The sequence below is a fragment of the Mobula birostris genome, chromosome 5, assembly GCF_030028105.1.
Source record: "Mobula birostris isolate sMobBir1 chromosome 5, sMobBir1.hap1, whole genome shotgun sequence".
Lineage (NCBI taxonomy): Eukaryota > Metazoa > Chordata > Chondrichthyes > Myliobatiformes > Myliobatidae > Mobula > Mobula birostris.
Genome location: NC_092374.1, coordinates 181,612,048 through 181,630,603, shown reverse-complemented (window position 1 = coordinate 181,630,603; position 18,556 = coordinate 181,612,048). Strand labels below are relative to the sequence as shown.

Below are 18,556 nucleotides of genomic sequence, written 5' to 3'. Positions count from 1 at the left end.
CTTGGGGTTCTCCTTAATCCTACATGCCAAGGCCTTCTCATGCACCCTTCAAGATCTCCTAAGTCCTTTCTTAAGCTCCTTCCTGACTACCCTATATTTCTCATGAGCCCTTCCTGCTTCTTACATCTAACGTATGCTTCCTTATTCCTCTTGACGAGTTGCCTCACGTGTTTTGTCACCCACGGTTCCCTTTTCCTTGTCTCAGTGGGACAAACCTATCCGGAACCCAGCACAAGTGGTTCCTAAACTTCCTCCACATTACTTCTGTGTTTTCACCCTTGAACATGTTTCCAATTTACTCTCGCTACTTCCTGCCTCATTCCTTCAGCGTTAGCCCTTCTCCCATTAAGCACTTTCCAATTTTGTCTGTTTTTATCCTGTTCCATAGCTATGCTGAAGCTAAGGGAGTTGTGGTCACTCTCACCAAAATGCTCTCCCACCAAGAGGTCTGCCACCTGATCAAGTTCATTACCCAGAACTACATCCAGTATGGCCCCTCATCTCGTCGGCCGGTCCACATACTGCGTCAGGAATCCTTCTTGAACACACCTGACAAACTCAGCCCCATCTATCACCCTTGCAGTCAGGAGGTGCCAGTCAATATGAGGGAAGTTGAAATCACCCATAACTACAACCCTGTATTTCCTGCACCATTCAAAAATCTGCCTGCTTATCTGCTCTTCAGTGTCCTGAGGGCTATTTAGGGGCCTATAGACTACTCTCAGCACAGTGATTGATCCCTTCCTTTTTCTGACTTCCACCCACACCGATTCAGTGGACACTCCCTCTGCAGCGTCCTCCCTTTCTATAGCCATGATACTATCCCTGACCAGCAACGCTACTCAGCCCCCCACCTTTCTACCTCCCATCCTATTCTTTTTAAAACAGCTAAACCCCGGCACCTGCATCAGCCAATCCAAAGGGTTTGCAGGGAAAGGGCCTACTTGTGGCTCCCAGGAGAGACAGCTAGCTGATGGGACACACAACGAGAGAGCAGAAATCAGATGGGATGCTGCTTCTTGGCTTACCTTGTACCCCACATGCGAATGCTGAAAACCCTGGACTAGCACCCTTCCCTTCTACGGCAAATACGAGGAATCTCACAACCAGAGTGCTTCCGGATGATAGCTTTCCCCTTCTACAGGGTGGCCCACAATTCAAGGGAAATCATCAACCTGGCCGCCATTTTAGAGATGGCCAATAGTACCGCCTAGGCCACAGATGGTGTCCAGGATCAGATGAGGGCCATCATCGCTGAAATGATGGCGCTACGACAGATGGTTTTGCTGAACCGAATGGCCCTCGATTTTGTTCTAGCTAAAAAAGGAGGTGCATGTGCTGTAATAGGACAAGGGTGCTGCATCTACATCCCAGGTGAATCAAAGAACATTACCTCTGTCTCCATTCACATTCAAAAAGGAGATAAATAAAATTCAGAAAACCAGGGCCAACCTACATTGCTTTAGCTCCACAGGGGGATTGCGGCCCTTCAGTGGCATCTTTACAGGATGGAGCGGTATACTGCTACATTATGTCATCATCATTGCAGGAGTACTCATACCTATTGCACTTTACTGACGTGTCGGGCCCCTTGTCAGCCGGTGCATTTGCCCTTCACCCACTGGGATATTTATACAAGAGTCCCCCTAGAAGGAAAGGGACCTCAGAGAAACCAAGATGCAATTGATGAGGATGGAGACTTCGATGACACAGAAAGCCCTTTGGCTCATCCCAAGGGTTGCTATCCACCCTTCTAACATAGATATGAAAATTATGGTGTACAACAACCCTGACATTGATAACACTGGACAACAATTTTTTTCAGAACTGTTGCTTCCTCAGAATTTTCTTTTGTTTCTGATAGGCTGCTTGAAGGTGAACACAAATATAATTTCAATGTACTTATATCACATAGGAATTTGGAGAAACAACAAATTAACTTTTATTGAATATAATGTCTTTAATTACATGATGGTGCTGATGCTTTGCAATAGTTCAACTAAGTTAAAAATATTTTGTTAATGATTTTCAGTTGTACTCAGTGTCTGAGGTTCCAAAAATAATTTGCCAGCATTGATGGATTCCAGTTGCCCTGGTACCTTTTCTCCATGACCGCAATGTCCTGGTGAAACCTTTCACCATGTTCATCACTAATAGCACCAAGATTTGCAGGGAAGAAGTCTAAATGGGAATGCAGAAAATAAGTCTTTAGCGAAATGTGCATTTCATGGTTTTATTTGCTTGAAGCATGCTTTCAACCAGCTGCATGTAGTTTGGAGCTCTGTAGATGCCAAGAAAAATTTCAACAACTTCCTTGAATGCCTTCCATGTGATATTCTCCGGTCCCACTAGAAATTCTTCAAATTGCCTGTCATTGATGACCTGTTTGATTTGTGGAACAACAAAAATGCTTTCCTTAATCTTAGCATCAGTTATTCTGGGAAGCATCTGTCTCAAATATGAAAATCCTTCATAGAAACTTTTGTGCCTGGTGATAGCAAATTTCATCCTTACAGTCCTGAACCCAATAATTATTACTAAAACCTGTCCTGCCATGCAGCAGCTGCACCGCCTAAACATGCCCAAGTATGCCTGGACAAGATAGGAAAGTTTCTAGCTTACATTGTAGACAACATTTTAATTGACTTGAATTATGAATTGAAATAATTAACATAAGTGATTTCAAAAAATGGAGCATGACAGGGAAATTTAATGGTGATTTTCATGATCAGTAGCCCAAAATAAACCAGATACACCTAAAGGTATTCAGGAAACAAAATCTTTGTTGTCCAGTGTAATCCTGGTTGACAAAAGGAGGGAATCAGGAATTATATGCAGAATTAAGAGGGCTAAAACCTAACACACTTATTGGCAGCTTTGCAAGTCATGCTGTGAGCCCAGACCCAGAACCAGAACGGCCACACACGGAGGAGTACTACCAGCAGTACCTGAGCCCACAGGAGGTGGAAAACTTCACAAAGGCGGTGGGAATGAAGGCTCAGGATGGCAAGAGTGAGGACGGAGAGCAGCCAAAATAAAAGACTTAACGATGGCAGACCTTAAATTGGCGTGCTTGAATGTGCGAAGTTTGAAGAGTACTGGGCGATGCGTCAGCACGCTCCAGTACCTGGACACTGTAAAGGCCGATGTGACCTTCCTCCAGGAGTGTGGACTACCACATCTCCGTAACTACCGGAGGTGGTCACGGTGGTGGAAAAAAGGTTTGTCGGTGTGGTCGGGGGGCAACGATTGTCGCGCCTCCGGCCTGGGGATTCTGCTGCGGGGAGGCAACTTCTCAATCACCCAAGTTAAAGAGGTGGTTGCGGGGCGCCTCCTGGTAGCAGACGTCAAATACCGGGGCACTCCGCTCCGGCTGATCAACATGTACGCCTCCCCCGTGCGGAGCGAGCGGCTGACCGTCTTCGAGCAGCTCCCACGGCTGCTGGTGACGACCCAGCCGGTCGTTCTGGCCGGAGACTTCAATTGCACCATTGATGCGGCTGGAGGACCCGGCAGTGCCGACGGCAGGCTAGACAGTACCTCTAGACTCCTGAGGGAAATAGTGAAGACAGCCAAGCTGCGCGACGCCTTTGGCACCCCCACAGGTGGAGCACAGCCGCAAGCCACCTGGACACGATCGGACGGCTCAGCCCGCTCCCGGATCGACTTCCTCTTCCTGTCTGAGTCCCTCACGGTCAGGTCCACCGACGTCACGCCGGTGTTCTTCTCTGACCACTGCCTTCTGAGAGCCACCTGTCACTTACGGGAGGACCAGAAGGCAGGCAGGGGGACGTGGAAGCTGAACGTAAAGCTGCTGACCCCAGAGAACATCGAGGAACTAGAGAGGGAGTACACAGGTTGGAGAACCTTGAAAGCCTTCTTTGATTCCCCGGTTCACTGGTGGGAAGCCACCAAGGAGAACATTAAGAGGTTCTTCATCCGCAAGGGTATTCAGAAGGCAAGGCAGGAGCAGAGGGAACTGCGTAAACTCCAGACAGAGTTGCAGCAACTTCTCCTTCTGCAGTCGAAGGGGGTGGATGTCAGGGAGGAACTGCGAGAGGTGAAGGGCCGGCAAGCCCAGCACCTCGCCGCGGAATCCTCCAAGATCATCTTCCGATCAAGGGTCCAAACCGTGGAGCAGGACGAGACGTGCTCACGCTTCTTCTTCCAAAAGGTGCACAGGGGGAGCTCTGTGATCCACAACCTTAAGGAAGAGGACGGCTCAGTCGCGTCCTCGCAGACCGACATACTGAGGATCTGCAAGTCCTTCTATGCCGGTCTGTACGAGGAAAAGGCCACAGAATCCACAGCCTCCCGCAACTTCCTGTCGTCTATCACGCAGGTCTTAGACGACGGCAAGCGGGAGAGTCTGGATCAGCCACTGACCCTGGACGAGCTGACAGGCTCCATCCGTTCCTTCGGGTCGGGTAAGACTCCCGGAAGCGACGGCTTACCGGCCGAGTTGTACTCGGCTCTGTGGAACTGGATGGGCCCAGACCTGCTGGAAGTGTACAACGCTATGCTTCTGGCCGGCAGTATGTCTGAGTCCATGAGGAAGGGCATCATCACCCTCATCTACAAGCAGAAGGGGGAAAGGGAGGACATTAGGAATTGGAGACCCATCTCTCTCCTGAATGTGGACTACAAGATCCTGTCCAAGGCTATCGCCAACAGGGTCAAGTCTGCTCTGGGACAGGTGATCCACCCGGACCAAACCTGTGCTGTACCGGGCAGGAAGATCTCAGACAGCCTCGCGCTGCTGAGGGACACCATCGCCTACGTGCAGGACAGGGGGGTGGACGCCTGCCTGGTCAGCTTGGACCAGGAGAAAGCCTTCGACAGGATATCGCACACGTACATGGCGGACGTGCTCTCCAAAATGGGATTTGGGGAGGGAATCCGGAATTGGATCAGACTGCTCTACACAGACATCCGTAGTGCAGTCCAGGTCAACGGGTGGGAAACAGACAGCTTCCCCATCAGGTCTGGAGTCAGGCAGGGCTGCCCCCTCTCCCCTGTCTTGTTTGTCTGCTGCATAGAACCCTTTGTGGAAGCCATCAGGAGGGATGGGGGCATAAGAGGGGTGACGCTGCCAGGCAGTGGAGGGACCCAAGTGAAAACCTCCCTGTACATGGACGACGTCACCGTCTTCTGCTCTGATCCGAGGTCAGTTCGCAGGTTGATTGGCACCTGCGAACAGTTCGAGCTAGCGTCGGGGGCCAGGGTCAACCGCACGAAGAGCGAAGCCATGCTCTTTGGCAACTGGCCCGACCGATCCAGCGTCCCCTTCACCATCAGGTCTGACCACGTGAAGGTGTTGGGGATCTGGTTCGGAGGGGCTGAGGCGTGCAACAAGAACTGGCAGGAGCGGACTGCCAAGGTGAAACAGAAACTGGGACTGTGGGGAGGGCGCTCCCTGTCGATAACGGGCAAGAACCTGGTCATCAGGTGTGAGGTGCTCTCAGGGCTGCTGTACTTGGCGCAGGTCTGGCCCGTCCCCCGCTCCTACAGCTCGGAAATCACCCGGGCTGTCTTCAGATTCGTCTGGGGATCCAAGATGGAGCGGGTGAGACGGACCGCCATGCACAAGTCCCTGGACAACGGGGGCAAGAACGTCCCCAATGTCGCCCTCACCCTGATGGCCAGCTTCGTATGTGGCTGCATCAGGTTGTGTGTAGAGCCCAGGTATGTGGGCACCAAGTACCACTATGTGCCCAGGTTCTACTTGTCGCCCTGGCTGCGAAGGATGGGTCTGGCCCCACTCCCGCGCAACGCCCCAGTCAGCTGGTCGTTGCCGGCATACCTATCCCACGTAGCAAAGTTCTTCCAGGAGAACGCCTTTGACCACAAGGCCATCAGGCAGTGGTCGGCACGAAGTGTCCTGCAGGCACTGCAGGAGAAGGACGTGATGGACACAGTGGGGTGGTTCCCTGAGCAGACTGTCCAGTTCATCTGGCAAAATGCCTCATCGCCAGATCTCACCAACAGGCACCAAGACCTCGCCTGGCTGGCGGTGAGAGGGGCCCTCCCAGTCAGAGCCCTCCTGTACGCCCGGAACGTCGTCTCCGCACCCCACTGCCCACGGGAGGACTGCAGTGAGGAGGAGTCTGTGACCCACCTCTTTGCACACTGCCAGTTCGCAAAGAGGGTGTGGAGGAGGATGGACGGGCTAGTGTCACGTTTCATCCCCAGCAGCTGCGTGACAGAGGACTCTCTGATCTACGGGCTGTTCCCGGGGACGCACACGGAGACCAACATCCGGTGCTGCTGGCAGATCATCAACTCGGTGAAAGACGCTCTTTGGTCAGCCCGAAACTTGATCATCTACCAGCACATGGAGATGTCCGTGGGAGAATGCTGCCGACTGGCACACTCTCGGCTGCAGGAGTACGTGCTGAGGGACGCACTGAAACTCGGTGCAGCCACCGCAAGGGCCCGGTGGGGAAGGACCACAGTATAGGTTTCTCCACCCGTGGGAGTGGGAGGGGTCGGTGGGCGGGGAGTATACCCCTCAACAATGAGATGCTAAGCTGAACTACTGGAGTGCCACGTGGGTGGCTATAAACACGGGTATTTTACTGAGTATAATGGAAACGTATGTAAAGGATGAAAAGTTATTGAACGGTTTATTGTATATATTTATTTTTGAATAAAGTATATTTTGAAATAAAAAAAAAAAAAAAAAATAATGTAGGAACAAACAAGTGTTTGTTGCATGAGAAAGCTGCTCCGTCTACCCATATCAAAGTATGTATGTGGTAACGAATGTATATCAGCAGCCCAGACAGTACTTGGGGGCTCACTTGGGTTGCAGATTTTCCGAAACTCTGTGAGTGGGGCTCTGCAGTTCAACTGAGAGACACAAGCTTGCTAATAAACAGTATATACTTTTAAATAAACTGTTTTTGACAATTATTCCCTGGGTCTGAACCTAAAGGCCTCTGATTGAGAGGGAGATCGACACAATTATGCAAATAATTTTGCTATACAAATTTTTTTCAGAGCACTTGTTGGATACTACACAATTAATGAATTCAGGAACACTCTCTGTGTTATGCTGGCTGAATTTTGTGATCGGTATTGATCGGAAACTAGAGATGCAGTGAAGAATTAATTTGGAAATTGAGAAGCAGAAGGACAAGCAATGTTGGTGTAACGTCTCTGCAGTAACCAGACACAAATGATTGTTAAAAGGGCAGGTTCTGCTTTTACTGCTGACATATTAGGGAACTGAAGAGAACATTTCCACAAGGCAACACATTCTTTAGTAATAAAATAATTTTGAAAAACCTGTTGGGGGGAGTAACTTTGTTATTGTAAGTCGAATACTCTCCAGTCACTACTTCCCTCCCCCCCCCGCCCTGCTTTTCACATTGGCTTAACTTTTTTTAATACCGTGATTGTCTCTAAAACAGGAATTCTTCAGAACACAACTATCATGTTACAGCTAAACTATCTTACAGCCACCAATGACAGTGGCAGGTATGAACTTTAGCCATGTTGTGTAACTATGAACGTAGAGCCCATAGCGTCAGGGCACAGTACTAACGATAAAGCATTTTCAGGATGCAATCTGTTACCAGTGGGGTTGAAGGACATCACAATCAAACTCTCTCTGCAGCAGTCAGAATTACACATCTGCTTCACAAGGATATCTCTCACACCAGTGTCCAAGAGCAGGGTGAGCTGCCTCTATTACTATCACCTGGGAACCCTCACATCTACTGTGGTGACATGCATTAAGGAGGTTGGTCATGGATAGAGTTACCACCTGCCTGAGCAAGGACCTGGATCCACTGCAATGCCTATCACCACAATGTGTCCAGAGCAGATGCAGTCTCACTGGCTCTCCACTTGGCCCTGCATCACCTGGACAAAAGTAATACCTGTCAGGCTGTTGCTTATTGATTACAGTCATATACTTTATTCATTGAGATACAGCACAGACCCTTTGAGCTACAGTGCACAGTTGCAGCTGATTTAACCCTAGACTAATCACAAAACAATTTACAATGACCAATTAACCTACAAACCACTACATTTTTGGACAGTGGGAGGAAACCAGAGCACTCAGAGGAAACCCACACAGTCACAGGGAGAACATACAATCCCCTCACAGACAGCAGTGGGAATTGAACGTTGGTCGTCTGTACTGTAAACTGTCCTGCTAACCACACTGCTACCGTGCTGCCCATACCCTCAGTTCTAATCAACAAGCCTCAATACACGAGGGGCTCTGTCACTCCATCTGCAAATGTGTCCTTTACTTCTTCACCTGAGAGATCACAGTCCATGTGAATTGGTAATTAAATCTCCTGCTCACAGACAATCAACATAGGTGTACATCAAGGACGAGTGCTTAGCCCACTGTTCTACTCTCTCTACACCTGCAAATGCCATCTATAAATTAACTGATGTTAACTGTTAGCAGAATATCAGATGATGATGATGAGGAGGTGTACAGGAGTGAGATAAATCAACTGGTTGAATGGTGTCACAACGGCAACCTTGCACTCAATGCCAGGAAGTCCAAGGAATTGATTGTGGACTTCAGGAAGGGGAACAGTTGACAATGCTCAAAGTGTGGCCGGACTAGTGTCTTAAAAAGACCAGCATTATCTCCTTGCTTTTACATTCTATTCCTCTTGAAATAAAAGCCAAAATTTCATTTGCCTTCTATCCCACAGACTCAATCTGTAAATTCACATTTAGGGAGTCTTGCACGAGGACTCCTAAGTCCCTCTACATCTCTGATGTTTGAATTTTCTCCCCATTTAGATAATAGTCAGCACTATTGTTACTTTTACCAAAATGCATTATCATACATTTCCCAACACTGTATTCCATCTACTACTTCTTTGCCTAGTCTTTCAATTTGTTTAAGTCCTGCTGCAATGCATTGCTTCCTCAGCACCACCTACTCCTGTACCTATCTTAATGTCAGCCTCAAACTTTGCCTCAACTCTATCAATTCCATTATCTAAATCATTGACAACCAATGTGAAAAGTAGCAGTCCCAATACTGACCCCTGAGAAACACCACTAGTCACTGGCAGGCAAACAGAAAAAGCCCCTTTATTCCCATTCACTTCCTCTTGCTTGTCAGCCATTCCTCTATCCATGCCAGTATCTAATTTGTAACGCCATAGGTTTTATCTTGTTAAGCAGCCTCAGTCCAGGTAAATGACATCCACTGTCTCTCCATTGTCCACCCTGCTTGTTATTTCCTCGAAGAATTCTTACAGATTTGTCAGGCAAGATCTCTCTTTACAGAAACCATGCTGACTTTGACTTATTTTGTCATTTGTCTCCAAGTACCCCGAAACCTCATCCTTAATTATAGACTCCAGTACTTTCCCAACTGCAGAGCTTAGGCTAACTGGCCTAAAGTTTCCTTTCTTTTGCCTTCCTCTTTGCTTAAGGAGTGGGCTGACATTTGCAATTTTCCAGTCCTCTGACACTATGCCAGAATCAAGTAATTCTTGAAAAATTATGACCAATGCATCCGTATCTCTTCAGCAACCTCTCTCAGGACTCTAGGATGTCATCTATCTAAGTCCAGGTGACTTACCCACCTCAATACCTTTCAGTTTGCCTAGCACTTTTTCCATTGCAATAGCAATGGCACGCACTCCTGCTCCCTGATACTCACAGACATCCGGCACACTGCTAGTGTCTTCCACAGTAAGGACAGATGCATAGTACTTATTGTGTTAGTCTTCCATTTCTTTGTCATCCATTATAACACTAATTATGCACCAATTGTGAGCTGGAAAGCTAAGAGAAAGAAGGCAGCGAGCCAGTCCGGAAACAAAGTTTAAAAGGGGAAAGATTTGCCGGAACTCACCTATAACCAGAGCACCAATTGTGTGTTGGAGAACAGGAAAGGTTCAGGCAGAAAAGGAAGACACTGCCTAGCGGAGCATTCATCGTCGAAGCGGTCTGTGTCAGAGTGGTAAGGCCTTGGCTCATTCGGGCTTTGGCGAAGGTAAGTGGGTAAGTGAACTTCAGTTTTCCTTGCATTTTTTGAGAAATAGGGAGCATGCCTGTAGGGTTAGTACTTTCCTTTGGGCATCCTGTGAATCTTCCAGTCTCCCAGCTGGCCACATCTACACCAGGTGCTCAGAGAAGCAGCTCCTGAGAGACAGTGTTAGGGATCTGGAGCTGCAGCTTGATGACCTACAGCGTATTAGGAAAGTGAGTAGGAGGTAGATAGGAGCTACAGGGTGTTGGGCACCCTGAGGCTGCAGGAGTTAGACAAGTGGGTGACTGTCAAGGAAGGGAAAAGAAGAGCTCAGATAGTAGAGAGCATCCCTGTGGCCATCCCCCTCAGTAATTGTTATTTCATTTTGGATGCTGTTGAGGGGGATGACCTGACAGAAGGGACAGAAGAGGAATGCGGTAGTCATAAGGAATTCCATAGGAAGGGGAACAGAGAAGAGGATCTCTCAGCCTGATAGAGATACCCGCATGGTGTGTTGCCTCCCAGGTGCCAGGGTACAGGATGTCTTGGATCAGGTGTAGAGTATTCTGAAGGGAGAGGGTGTACAGCCAGCAGTCTTGGTACACATTGATATCAATGACATAGGTTGAAAAAGAGAGGAGGTCCTGAAGACAGAATTCAGGGATTTGGGTAGGAAGCTGAAAAGCAGGACCTCCAGGGTAGTAATCTCAGGATTGCTGCCTGTGCCATATACTAACAAGTGCAAGAATAGCATGATCAGGTATACTAATGCATGGCTGAGAGACTGGTGTAGGGGGCAGGACTCCGGATTCCTGGATCATTGGAGCCTCTTCTGGGGGAGGGACAACCTGTACAAAAAGGACGGGTTACACCTGAACCCAAAGGGGTCCAATATCCTAGCAGTCAAATTTAATAGAGCTGTCAGGGAGGGTTTAAAGTAATTTGGCGGGGGGGAGGGGAACCACAGTGATAGGGCTGAGGAAGGGAAAACAAATAAATCAAAAATAGTGTGCAACAGAGACAATAGAAAAGACAGGCGGGAGCTGAGGCATAATTGCAGCCAGTGGGATGAGTTACAGGGCAATAGAAGTGTGGTGCAGTTAAAACAGAAAGCAACAAATACTGGACTGAAAGTGTTCTATCTGAATGCACTAGCACAAGAAATAAAATGGACGATCTTGAAATTCAGCTACAGATTGGCAAGTATGACGTTGTGGCCATCCCTGAAACTTGGCTAAAGGATGGCTGACATTGGGAGCTGAACGTCCAAGGACATATGGTCTATCAGAAAGATAGGTTGAGTTAAGAAATGGCAAGGGTAAAAGCACCCTGATGGCAGTTGTATACAGGCCTCCAAACAGCAGCAAGGATGTGGATTACAGATTACAGCAGGAGATAGAAAAGGTGTGCCAAAAGGGCAATCTCATGATAATCTTTGGGGATTTTAACATGAAAGTGAATTTTGAAAACCAAGCCAGTACTGGACCTCAAGAGAAAGAATTTGTAGAATATCTAAGGGATGTCTTTTTACAATAGCTTATTGTTGAGCCCACTTGGGGATTGACTGTGCTGGATTGGATGTTGTGTAATGATCTGGAAGTGATAAGAGAGCCTAAGGTTAAGGAACCCTGAGGGAACAGTGATCACAATATGATCGAACTCACTTTGAAATTTGAGAAGGAGAAACTAAATTCCAATGTGTCGGTATTTCAGTGGAATAAAGGAAATTACAATGGCATGAGAGGAAACTGGCCAAGGTTGACTGGAAAGGAGCACAAGCAGGAAGGACAGCAGAGCAGCAATGGCTAGAGTTTCTGTGAAAAATAAGAGAAGTGCAAGACAGATATATTCCAAATAAGAAGAAATTTTCAAATGGAAGGAGGACACTACCGTTACTGACAAGTGAAGTCAGCGCCAAAGTAAAAGCAAAAGCGAGGGCATACAAGGGAGCCAAAGCTAATGGGAAGGCAGAGGATTGGAAGCTTTTAAAAACTTGCAGAAGGAAACTAAGAATGTCATTAGGAAGGAAAAGATGAATTATGAAAGGAAGCTAGCGACTAATATCAAAGAAGCTACAAAAAACTTTTTTAAGTATATAAAGGGTAAAAGAGTTGAGGGTAGATATAGGACCAATAGAAAATGATACTGCAGATGTTGTACTGAGGGATACAGAGATGACAGAGAAACTGAATGCATGTTTTGCATCAGTCTTCACAGTGGAAGACATCTGCAGTATACCGGACATCCAAGAGTGTCAGGGAAGTGAAGTATGTGTACTGAAAATTACGACTGAGAAGGTGCTCAAGAAGCTTAATGATCTGAGGGTGGATAAATCTTCTGGACCTGATGGAATGCGCCCTCAGGTTCTGAACGAAGTAGCTGGAGAGATTGCTTAGGCATTAACAATGATCTTTCAAGAATCGATAGATTCTGGCATTGTACCGGATGACTGGAAAATTGCAAATGTTACTCTGCTATGTAAGAAGGGTGGGAGGCAGCACAAAGGAAACTATAGACCTGTTAGCCTGACATCAGTGGTTGGGAAGTTGTTGGAATCAATTGTTAGGGATGAGATTACAGAGTACCTGGAGACACATGACAAGTTTGGCCAAAGCCAGCATAGTTTCCTAAAAGGAAAATGCTGCTGACTAACCGACTGCAATTATTTGAGGAAATTACAAGCAAAGTAGACAAAGGAGTTGTAGTAGATGTGGTGTATTTGGATTTTCAGAAGGCCTTTGATAAGGTGCAGCACAAGAGGCTGCTTAACAAGGTAAGATCCCATAGAATTACAGGAAAGTTACCAGCATGGGTGGAGGATTGGCTGATCGGCAGAAAACAGAGTGGGAATAAAGGGATCTTATTCTGGCTGCCTGCCGGTAACCAGTGGAGTTCCACAGGGGTAGGTGTTGGGGCCACTGCTTTTTATGATGTATGTCAATGATATGGACTATGGAATTAATGGATTTATGGCTAAATTTGCCGATGATACAAAGATAGGTGGAGGAGTGGTTAGTGTTGAGGAAACAGAGAGTCTGCAGAAAGACTGGGAAATGGGCAAAGAAGTGGAAAATGAAATACAATGTGACAAGTGACAGGACCTGCAGGAAAAGGGGCTTTGGATGAAATTTGAATGTGTGCTGTTTACTGAATAAATTTACTACCCGTTTATTCCTTTGGACCTCTGTGCAGCAGCTGTCACCAAGAATTACTGATGGCTCAAAAACTGCAAGTGTTTCTTCCCCCTCAACTGTTAAAAGTGATTAACATCAACATTATCATTAGAGTCAAATCAATCTTTCAGAATGTTGACTTATCAAACTTTCCCACAGCCAAGATGTTATCTACATGGTCTTTAGCATGTGGAAAAACTCTACAAGTTTGGTTAGGCACAAGCTACCAGGCACAAAGTTAATCAGTCCCTGTCTACCGAAATACTCATACTTAGAATACTTAGAATATTTTCCAATCATATTTTCCAAGAATACTTTAGAATATTTTCCAATAATATTCTCACTACTGACATCAGGCTCACAGGCCTATAATTCCTGGTTTATTTTTAGAGCCTTTCTTAAACAGTGGAACAACATTAGTGATCCTCCAATCCTTCGGTACCTCAACTGTCGCCAAAGATATTTGAATATCTCTGCTAGAGACCCTGCAATTTCTGCTCTTGCCTCCTGCAGGGTCCAAAGTAGCACCTTGTCAAGCCCTGGGGATTTATCCATCCCAATCTACCTCAAGGCAGCAAACACCTCATCCTCTGTAATCTGTACAGGGTCCATGACCTTGCTGCTACTTTGTCTCACTTCTATAGAACCGATGTCTGTCTCCCGAGTAAATACAGATGCAAGAACCCATTGCCTTGCAAGGGCAGCCTCATGCCCTCGTTTTGCCCTCCTGATTTCTTTCTTAAGTGTTCTCTTGCATTTCTTATACTCCAAAAGTACGCCATTTTCTCCTCCCTGCCTATACAGTTTGTGCACCTTCTTCATTTTCTTAACCAAGGCCTCAATATATCTTGAAAACCAAGGTTCCATACATCTTTTACCTTTACTTTTATTCTGACAGACACATACAAGCTCTGTACTATCATAATTTCACTTTTGAAGGCCTCCCACTTACTAAGTACACCTTTGCCAGAAAACTGCCTGTCCCATTCCAGGCTTCACAGATCATCTCTGATACCATCAAAATTGGCCCTTCTCCAATTTAGAATCTCAATCCAAGGACCAGACTCATCTTTTTCCATATTTTCTTTGAGACTAATGGCATTGTGACTACTAGATGCAAAATGTTCCTCTGCACAAACTTCTGTCACCTCTATCTCATTTCCCAATAGCAGATCAAGTATTGCACACTTTCTCATTGGGAATTCCATGTACTGATTAAGGAAAGTTTTCTGAACACATTTGACAAACTCTTATCACATCTCGTTCTTTTACAGAATTCAAGTCCCAGTCAATATGTGGAAAAATCACCTACTATAACAACATTACATTTCCTACAACAGTCTGAGGTCTCTCTACATATTTGTTCCTCTAAATCCTAGTTGGTAAATGACACAGCCCCATTAATGTGGTCATAACTTCCTTGTTTTCAGTTCCAACCATAAAGCCTCACTAGTCAAGCTCTTCAGTCCGTCCTGACAGAACACAGTCAGAACTGTTTCCCTGACCAGTAACACCACCTCTCCATTTAATCCCTTTCGCTGTGTCGTGTCTAGAACAGCAGATCCCCAGAATATTGAGCTAACAGTCCTCCCCTTCTGGACCAAGTCTTCTGGGACACCACTCCTTGAAGATGTCCTGGGTACTTTGTAGGCTAGTACCCAAGATGGAGCTGACAAGATTTCAGAATCAGAATCAGGTTTATTATCACCAGCCTGTGACATGAAATTTGTTAACTTAGCGGCAGCCGTTCAATACAATACATAAACTAGCAGAGAAATAATAATAATTATAATAATAAAAATAAAAATAAATAAACAAGTATATCAATTACGTATATTGATAGATTTTTTTTTAAAACGTGCAAAAACAGAAATACTATACATTTTAAAAAGTGAGGTAGTGTCTGTCCAAGGGTTCAAAGTCCATTTAGGAATCGGATAGCAGAGGGGAAGAAGCTGTTCCTGAATCGCTGAGTGTGTGTCTTCAGGCTTCTGTATGTCTTACCTGATGGTAATACTGAGAAAAGAACGTGGCCTGGGTGCAGGAGATCCTTAATAATGGACGTTGCCTTTCTAACACTCCGCTCCCTGAAGATGTCCTGGGTACTCAGTACAGCCCTCTGCAGCTTCTTTCGGTCCTGTGCAGCAGCCCCTCCCCCTCCCCCATACCAGACAGTGCTGCAGCCTGTCAGAATGCTCTCCACAGTACATCTATGGAAGTTTTTCAGGCATGTACACATCACCAGTACGTGCTGAACCGGTGCTTGCTGATTACAATACTCACCTCCCGTTAGTGTGTTTCTTCATTAAAACCAATGTAGTATTTAACCCTTTGTGCCTGTGAATGTAAATCTTTTAAACTCCTGACTGTTGTTGGGGTGAGAGCGCGCCCGGCGGCGCGATTTACAGCGGAGCCACGTTCCTGCCTGCAACTCCGAAAGACAACACAAACCATAAAAGAACGTGGAAAAACATGTCCGGTGCTGCGAAACCCCGAAAGGGTGCTCGCTAAATAATTCAGATTTTGTGCCGTTTGTGCCCTATTATCACGAAGTTTTCCCCTTTCAAAACTAGACTTTATTCATGATAAAGAAATAGAGAAGAAGAAACAATGCAAACAATAAAAATTTCGCATTGGTGATCGGTACATTCAGAACTGTAAAATTTATACAGTTACTTCAGATCTAGTTCGAGTTTATTTTAAGCGAGGCGCACACGTATTATGTGCGGCGTGTTGACGCAATCTACGTGTTTTACAGATTACCCGTAATACATTATTTTTAAATGAACAAGAATGTTTAATCAACCTATACACAAGATTACTCAAATATTATTGAAATATCAAACACACAACACTCCTCTCTGCTTAGCTATAAACTCCAACTCAATGTTGAATGCACCTCCACTCTATCACTGTATATTATACAATACAAGTTCTACACACAGACATCCACAGCACAGTAAATTTTAAATTGTTCTATTCAGGACTAAAGATTCAGTCACTGCAGAGGAATTCTTACGCTTGTGGGATAACTTATTTCCTGACAAAGGAGGTTAATCTGGTTGACAAGAGAATTGGCAAAAGAGGGCCCCAAACAGTCCTTCCAGGTGAGGCGATTGCATACACCTGTGAGGCGACTCTTCACCTGTGAGTCTGTTGGGGTCATATGTGTCCAGTGCTCCCGGTGTGGCCTCCTGGAATATCGGTGAGAACTGATGTAGATGGGGAGAGCGTTTTGCCGAGCATCTACGATCTGTCCGGCAGAAGAAGCGGGTCTCCCAGTGGCCACCCATTTTAATTCCACTTGTCATTCTCATTCCAATATGTCTATCAATGGCCTCGTCTACTGTCGGAATGAGGCCACACTCAGGTTGGAGGAAGACACCTTATATTCCTCCAACCTGATGGAATGACCATCCATTTCACTAACTTCTGGTAACGTCCCCCTTCACCATTCATTCCCCTTCCTCTTTTCCCTCTCTTACCTTATCTCTTTGCCTGCCCATCGCCTCCCTTTGGTTTTCCTCCCCCTTTTCTTTCTTCCATGGCATTCTGTCTTCTATTAGTTTCCCCTTTCTCCAGCCCAGTAACTCTTCAACAATCAACTTCTTTACTTCATCACTCGCCCTCCCGATCCCACCTATCATCTTGTGCTTCTCTCTGCCTCCCCTCCCCTACACACCTTTAAAATCAACTCCTCATTTTTTTCCGACCGAAGGGTCTCGGCCTGAAACGTTGACTGTACTTTTTACCATAGATGCTGCCTGGCCCACTGAGTTCCTCCAGCATTTTGTGTGTGCAATCTGGTTAGCAGCTCGGACTTAGAGCAGTGAAATCAAACTCAGGTTCTGGTAAATCCTCCATTGTGGTTGTAGGAATTGACTCTGAGACTGTAGGAAGTGGTTCTGATGGTGGTCACCACCTTTCTTTTTATAGTTTGTTCATCTTGATCTTGGGAAGGTGCATTTTGTTCACTGGAGTTTTCTCTTATTAATCGCTTTATTGTTCCCCTTACAATTTGATCTCTCCTCGTGGTTTCCTCATCCACAAACATCATCTGACAAATCTTCTGATTGAACCAGTGTCAGTGGTGGTGCCAGAGATTTTTTCTTGCTTGTGTTACAGTGGGGCTGAATTATTCAGTGATGGTGCTGAGGGACATACTGTATGGTAATATGTATTCGCAAGGCCAGACGCGTGGCGTTCAAAAGTTAGTGTCAAGCATTATGTGCCTACTATAAATGCCTCTGTTGATTCACAGGCAACAGCAATTGATAGATCTAATATAGAAGTTAACTGTGACAGTGTCAACAGCATTGGAGGCAACCTGGGCTACACAGAGCATCAACAAACAAGCATCCGACCCACAGCGCACAATGTGAATCATGCACCAAACCCGCAATCAGCGTCAAATGCGTGCTTTTCAACTGAAAAACACAACACTAACTCACAATGTCTACTGCTATTCGCATTACATAGACAGACAATGCCAAAAGATACACCGTTATTAAAGTCAAATCAGGCAAACAACAGATGCAAGGCCTTACCAGGAGTTGGACAAATCATACTCTGACCATGCAATACCTCAATTAATTCAGCTACTGAATTTAAAACAAAAATCAACAGAATCACCACTTGGAAGTCTAAGCAAAACCAGTAGGCTTAATAGCAGTAAATGTAATAGTTTAGGATTTTCAGGAAACATAAGGACTATGGGGTATCCACCACAAAATAATAATAATAATAATAATCAGCATTAGTCTTGGCCCAAATTTTTAAAAAATCAACTGCACTCACCATTGATGTTTTCAGAGAAGCACAATCCATCTGTTGTTGTGATTGGTGGCGAAAGCATCAATGATTTTCTGGATGTCAAGTGCTTTGATCCTCCGGCTGTTTATGGCCAACAGGGCCAAGTTGCTGTTCCGAGCATCGCCGCTGCTATTCCTTAGGTAGTTTTTGAGGCATCTGAGGTAAGACAAACTCTCTCTGCATGAGGCAGATGTCACAGGTAGAGTCAGTGATATGCAGATTAGTTTGTATAAATCTATAAATGCATTGCGGTAGGGTCTCATTAGAGCTAGAAATTCCACTGTGTCATTCACTGTCTGTCCTTGCTGGAGACTCAACCACTGCTCTCATATATTCACGATTTTCTTGGACAATCTTTGCATGTCCTTTATCAAGCATATTTCCCAATTTGATCCATCTTGTTTTCTCAATCTGAATTCGGCCCGTGGCTCCACAGCAAAACTTATGAGCTGCACTTACATGGTGGGTTTTGAAAGCTGTTGTAGCTTTCCGCCAGTTGTGGTAACCGGTGACAGTGAAGGTAGACTCAGAATGGAACCCATGTCCTCCACACAGGAAATGCTTGCATGTGTGATCGAATATTCCAGTCAGTCAAACCAGCCATGAA

The 18,556-nt window shown here is 45.9% G+C and overlaps 1 long non-coding RNA gene across 1 annotated transcript in view; it reads right to left on the bottom strand.

The window, feature by feature from the left end:
* Positions 1 to 15,230, bottom strand: part of LOC140197389 (uncharacterized) — a 41,238-nt gene extending 26,008 nt beyond the window's left edge. The window contains exon 1 of the long non-coding RNA XR_011885942.1: positions 15,142 to 15,230. This is a non-coding gene — a long non-coding RNA (uncharacterized lncRNA). The remainder of the gene's footprint in view (positions 1 to 15,141) is intronic.
* Positions 15,231 to 18,556: the final 3,326 nt, after the last annotated feature.